We start from the raw sequence: 6,287 nt of genomic DNA, 5'->3' as shown, positions 1-6,287 counted from the left end.
TCCAGATGTTAGTGACTCCTAAGGTTTTGTCTGGATCATGTGGAAATTGCCATCAGGAATGAGAAAAACTGTGATTTTTTTTTTACTTCCTCTGAAAAATAAATCATGTTCTTCTTTAAAGTCAAGTGAACACAATGTAGCCATCAGCATAGTTTAAAGATATCTAAACAGTTTCCAAAAATAAAAGTTTTCAGGGTGAAGACCATGGGCGTTTAGCCACTGCTTTATCTCCTTGCATTCCATTTCTCCATCTGGCTGGCTGCTGGCCAGAGCTCCATGTGCAGAGTGAGGGATGTGTCTGCTTTGGCATCTGCTGCCCCTTGTGAAGCCTCCCTTCCCTCTCTGTGCGTGTGGGGTGGGAGTTGGGTTGATAAATGAGTTACAGAGGGGAGGAAGGGGGACAGAGAGATGGAAAAATCCCCCTCCAGAGGGTGAGTCAGTGCATCCCAAGATAAATTTCTGCAGAGGAGGCACCAACTTTGGCTCTATCCAAGCTCAGCTGAGCTGTGCTGGTCCCCTGCTGTAGTGTGGAGGTGGGATGCCTTCCTGGCTGCTGGAGAGCTGGGAAGGATGGTGGTGTGTTGAATTTATTGCTGTTTTTCTCTTTTTTCATCCAGTTACTGAGTTGAGAGGGAGTTGGGCTGCGGGAAGAGAGATTGAGGAGAGATAAAAACTCTCTCCAGCTTCAATCACTCAGAGCTCAGCCTCAAGGAGCCAGAGCTGATTTCCCAGCAGCCAGATCCATTGCAAAGTGAAATCTGAGGAGAAAGCCAAATCCTTTGGGCATGTGAGGCTACCACACAGGGAAAAACAAGGAGTTGCTTTTTCTCTTCAGTGAAGAAATTTAAGAAGAAATTCTCACTGAAAGGGTGGTAGGACACTGGAAGGGGCTGCCCAGGGAGGTGGTGGAGTCCTCAACCCTGGAGGTGTCCAAGGAAGAAATGGATGTGGCACTCAGTGCCCTGGTCTGGGTGACAAGGTGGGCATCAAAGGCTGAATTTTGATCTCGGATGTCTTTTCCAGCCTAAAAGATTCTGTGACTCCTGTGCCTTCTTTATTCATGGGACATCCCAGGAAAGCTGCTGTGCTGGTGGCCAGAGTTTCAGAGCTGCTTTTTCTGCTCTGTGCAGCTGGAATGATGATGGTTTGCTGAGCAGGGATCTGTGTCAGGTCAATCCATCTCCCTCCTCTCCTGCTATCACTCACCAGCAGCTCAGCCTTTAAAACGATGCTCATGTTCCAGAGACACTAAATTTAGCAGCTGTTTACTAAGGGGTATTTAAAATTAGCAGCAAAGGCCACCCTGAGCATGTGACAGGGAGAGATGGTGTCACCACGGCGCTCTGTGACCCTGCACACTGCTCTCCCTTCTCCAAGACCTGTGGCATCTTCATTCCAGCTGTGCCCACCAAGAGCTCGGTGATGAAGGTTGGTGGAAAGCAGATGGAGGTGCTGGCAAGGTAAGATGTATCTAATTGCTCAGAATTAATTAGGGGTTGCTCCTCCTGGCTGGCTGTGTGGGGAGGGCAGCAGGTGGGAACAGCAGGGTGCTCCAGAGGTGGGGCTCCCAACCCCCCTGGGTGATGGTGCCCTGCAGGAATGGGCATGGCTGTCCCTGCCTGCCCCTCTCCTGGGTGACCCAGGAAAAATCATTCACAAAATTTGATTGAGAAAATCATTAGGAAATATTTCATTATGGGAAGGGTGCCCAGGGCAGTGGTGGTGCCCCTGTCCCTGGAGGGACTTAAAAGCCGTGTGGATGTGGCACTTGGGGACATGGTCAGTGGTGGCACTGGCAGTGCTGGGGGAATGGTTGAACGAACAATTCTGTGGTTCTGTTCCTTGAACTCGGTAGCAAGAAATGCTTTGAAAAAGAGGTTTTTTTTTTCAAAAAAAGCCAAACTGAAGTGGATGCTCAGCGCCCCTCTTGCACCAGGAGAGAGGTGGAATTACTGGGCAGGTCTTGGCTTCTGCCTTCACACCCCTCCTTGCCCAAATCCGTGAGCAGAGCACCCCGTTAGTGTCACCGTGTGGCCAATCCCAGAATCACGGAATTAAGGCTGGAAAAGAGCTCTAAACTCTCATCCAGCCTGGTTGGTGACATGAAGTGACCCGTGGTTGCCCGTGCACAGAGAGGACCACCCGGCCTCTGCAGCAGTACCCTGAATCCAGCAGGATTTTCTGGCTCAGGGCTGTGGATATTTGCAGAGTTTAGGGCTGTGGATATTTGCAGAGTTTAGGGCTGTGGATATTTGCAGAGTTTCACCCTTTCCCCCTGGCAGGAGTGGCCCAGGATCCATACTGGGCTCTGAACTGTACAAGTGGGCACCAGCCAGGCTGTTCAGGGATTCTGATTATAAAATAAAGGATGGGGCTTAGTGCCCCGGGAATTCCCTTGGTGCAGAATTATCTCCAAGCACAGACCCAAAGCAGAAGAAGGAGCCTGGGACCCACTGGGAGATTCTGAGACAGACTCGGTGAAACAGCAGTGGAACTGCGGGTGCTCAGTGATGGAAAACGTGGGTTCTGGCTCTCCACTTGGAAAAGTTGGGATTTTCTCCTCCTGGAGCCGCCCCTGAGGTGAGACCACGGACTTCTCCGTGCACCTTCTGCAAGCCGAACACACCCCGGGAAAGGTGATTTTGTGCTGCCATCTCGTGGCACTAAAATATTCCTTAGAAACAGTAAGAATTGGACACACTTGAGAAACACCTGCAAACTCTCTCAGGAGTGAGGGGAGAGCGGTGGGAGCCCAGAGGGGTGAGCACAGATATGATCCTTTATCAGTGGTTCTGTTTCCATTCCTGGAGTTCCCTGAGGTGTCCCTGGAGGTCTGGCAGGACCTGTGGAAGGTGGATGGAAGAAGCTGGATGATCTCCCAGCACTCAGAGACCATGTCTGTGAGGTTCTGGCCACCCTGCAGGCTCCCTGGGACACCCAGTGCCCAGCGCTGGGGATGTGGCTGGCTCAGGAGCATCCCACCCCCCAGGGAATTCGGGTGTCCCTTTGGAGAAATAACTGATTAATCGGGTCCTGGGTGAGGATCCAGCCGGGATGTGGTGGATATGGAGGATTTCTGTGAGTTTCAGGGATGCAGAATCATGGAATGTTGTGGCTTGGGAGGGACCTTAAGGCTCATCTCCTTCCACCTCCTGCCATGGGCAGGGACACCTTCCACTGGAGAAACCACAGGGGGTGAGAAACTGATGTGAAACTTCTCCAAAGGGTTCTGATACCAGCTACAACCTGATCCAATGCAAAAAATCCTTCCAAAATCCTTCTGTGAAGCACAGGGAGAGATTTCCCAACCCCATTTATCCTGGTGGGCTCACAGCGGGTGCTTTGCTGTGAGTACCTGTAAGATGAGTGACAAGAGAACAGGAAAAAAAAATAAATAAGAAAATGGAGAAGGAGGACACTGAAGGGGACATTGTCCCTTTTCTCATGGGCAGTGTGGCCCTGGCCAGCGTGGCTGCCTGAGGGCCATTTGTCAGATATTTGGGAACTGAGCACAGCCAAGAGAAAAGACAACAACCAAGAAAGGGATCCAGGGCCTGGAAAAGTTGATTTATAAGGAGAGAGATTAAAAAAAATATAAAATAGTGGAGCTAAATTTGTCACATTTGGCTGGGCAGGGGGTGAGGGCTGAGCTGGATGCCAGGACCTGGGAGGGGATTTGGGATGCTCAGGGGAGGATTTTTGGCTGTTGTGGGTGATGTGGATGGGGGCAGATGATGTCTTAGCCAGGAGAGAGGGCACTCACCCGTGCTGAGAAGGGAACACGGATGTACAGTGGGGCTGTGCTCCGAGTCACCAGCTGAGGGCTGTAAACCTCCAGGAAACTCCGGCACAGCAAAGCAAAGCAAAGCAAAGCTCTCCTGGCCTGCCCTGCCTCGCTTCATTTGCAGCACAGCTGCAAACCCTGAATGTCCCTGCTTGCTGGGAACTCGCTTCAAAGTCCCAATGGATGCTTCCTCCTTGCTTCAAAATCCAAATGATGCTTCCTCCTTGCTTCAAAATCCAAATGATGCTTCCTTGCTGGCCTGGGGATGTTCAGACTGTCTTGGTGGCACGGGATGTGCTTGGCTCATGAGTATGGGCAGCAATCTTTGCTTGTTCCTGGTCACTCTCCTGTTCCCTGTGTGGAAGGGCTGAATTTTTGTGATGACAACCATTGTGCTCCTGTGTGGTAGGAACAAAAATTCCTGCAAAAGCCAGGAAACATGGAATATCCTGAGCTGGAAGGGACCCACCAGGATCATCCAGCCCAGCTCCTGGCCCTGCACAGACCCCCCAACAACCCCACCCTGGGCATCCCTGGCAGCGCTGTTCAAACTCTCCTGGAGCTCTGGCAGCCTTGGTGCCCATTCCCTGGGGAGCCTGGGCAGTGCCAGCACCCTCTGGGATAGAACCTTTCCCTGATATCCAACCTAAACCTAAGCAATGGTCCAGATGAGAGAAGGTGGCAGGGAAGGACTGGATGGGAGCCTGGAGGAGACTGAGGGGAGACTCATCGGGGTCTGCAGCTCCTCCTGAGGGCCAGCCCTGATCTCTGCTCCCTGTGACAGTGACAGGACCCAAGGGAACAGCTGGAGCTGTCCCTCAGGAGGAGCTGCAGACCCCAATGAGTCTCTCCTCAGTGTCCTCCAGGCTCCCATCCAGTCCTTCCCTGCCACCTTCTCTCCTCTGGACCACTGCTTCCCCTTCCTCATAACCTGAGCACATCTGGACCTCCCTCACACATGGTGAGGTGTGCTGGCTGTGTCCATCCCCTTGTGTTTCCTGGCTGGGTGTGGTGTTTCCAGACACCCCAGGGCTCACGGGGTGACGCTGCTTGGCCTTCCCAGCTGTCACACAGGGTGCCACAGGGGGTACTTTGGCCTCTCTGCAGAGCTGTGGGTGCACTGGGTCTCGCTGCAATTTGCAGTCAGGAGAACGTGCCTGAGAAAACACCTTGTTTGGGGTGTCCTCTTTCCTGATCATCACTTTGCACCCCTTGGTAGGGTGTGAGAATCCACCTCACCTTGGAATCTCCGCTCCTGCACGGATTCTGCTCTCAGTGTTGTCCTGCTGAGGGAGCACAGGCTGGGCTGTGGCTTTGTTGATTTGCCCCTGAGATGGTCCCTGGACCCTTGGATCCCTCTGCTGGCAGAGCCAGAGCTGAACTGGACATTTTAGGGTAAGAATAGATCCCGACCCTTGTTTTGAGGATGTCTGAGGTGACCACTCCATGTCCTGCCTGTTGGTCCCTGTGCTGGTGGCACCCATCCTGCTCCTCCACCTCACTCCATCTCAGCCACACCCTGACACCTTCCTTCTCTGCCCAGGCTTAGGGACAACCTGAGAGTTTGGATCCTTTAATTTCTGCTGCCCTCTCCATTACAACATCAATTTAATTCCCACGTAGTTCTTACAGGATGGCTGGGAAAGGCAGGGAGATTCTCCACCACTCTTCCACGATGCTGAGCCCAAGGAAACCCTTCTGCCTCCACTTTTAAGCAATAAAAAAACTTCTCCATCCCTGAAGAACAGGAACATCAAGCTGCTTCCTGACACAATTGGCTCTAACTCAGCCAGGCTTTCAGCACAGTCAGGGAAGAGCAATGACAACTTTTTCCCCTAAAACCTTTTCAGATGAGGAATAACTTTAGGCCAGCTTTCTCTGCTGCCTGGATCCTGTCTGGAGATGATGCAGTCGGTGTTTTGTGTGTGGCTCAGCAAGGGATGGCTCTTCTGATCAAACCCTCCTCTGTCCTGCACCTTTTTGGACCACGTTTTTAGGTGGAAAAGCCCTTTTTTGGAATACTTCACCGAACCCCACCTCACAAAAGGAAGCACTAAGGCATCCCCCATCCAGAGAACCTGTCCTGTCAGGTAACCTGCAGTGCAGGTGGGGAGAGAGTCAATAGTGACAAGTCAGAGGTGGGTGGAAAAGTGTGGATTTTATCTGGATTTGCTCTCTGTTGGCACTGCAGCTGAGTCATGGTTCTGTTTGCTTGAACTGAAAATCCCTGGGGAAAAAAAAAGTGTATTTATATAGATACACATACATAAATACACTCCTAACATATGTACACACACTCATATTCTTTATATATTTTTATATATAATTATATTTTGATCTAAAGTATAGACACATTTTAAAGATTAGATGTAGAATTGGATGCAAAATTTCTATAGAATAATATTTTAATATAAGATTCTTATACACACACAAATATAAAATACATATTTATATTACATTTATATTTACATTTAATATTACATTTATATTTATATTTATATTT

The sequence above is a fragment of the Parus major genome, chromosome 4 (assembly GCF_001522545.3).
Source record: "Parus major isolate Abel chromosome 4, Parus_major1.1, whole genome shotgun sequence".
In the NCBI taxonomy this organism is placed as follows: Eukaryota; Metazoa; Chordata; class Aves; order Passeriformes; family Paridae; genus Parus; species Parus major.
Note: the sequence above shows the minus strand (reverse complement) of the source record.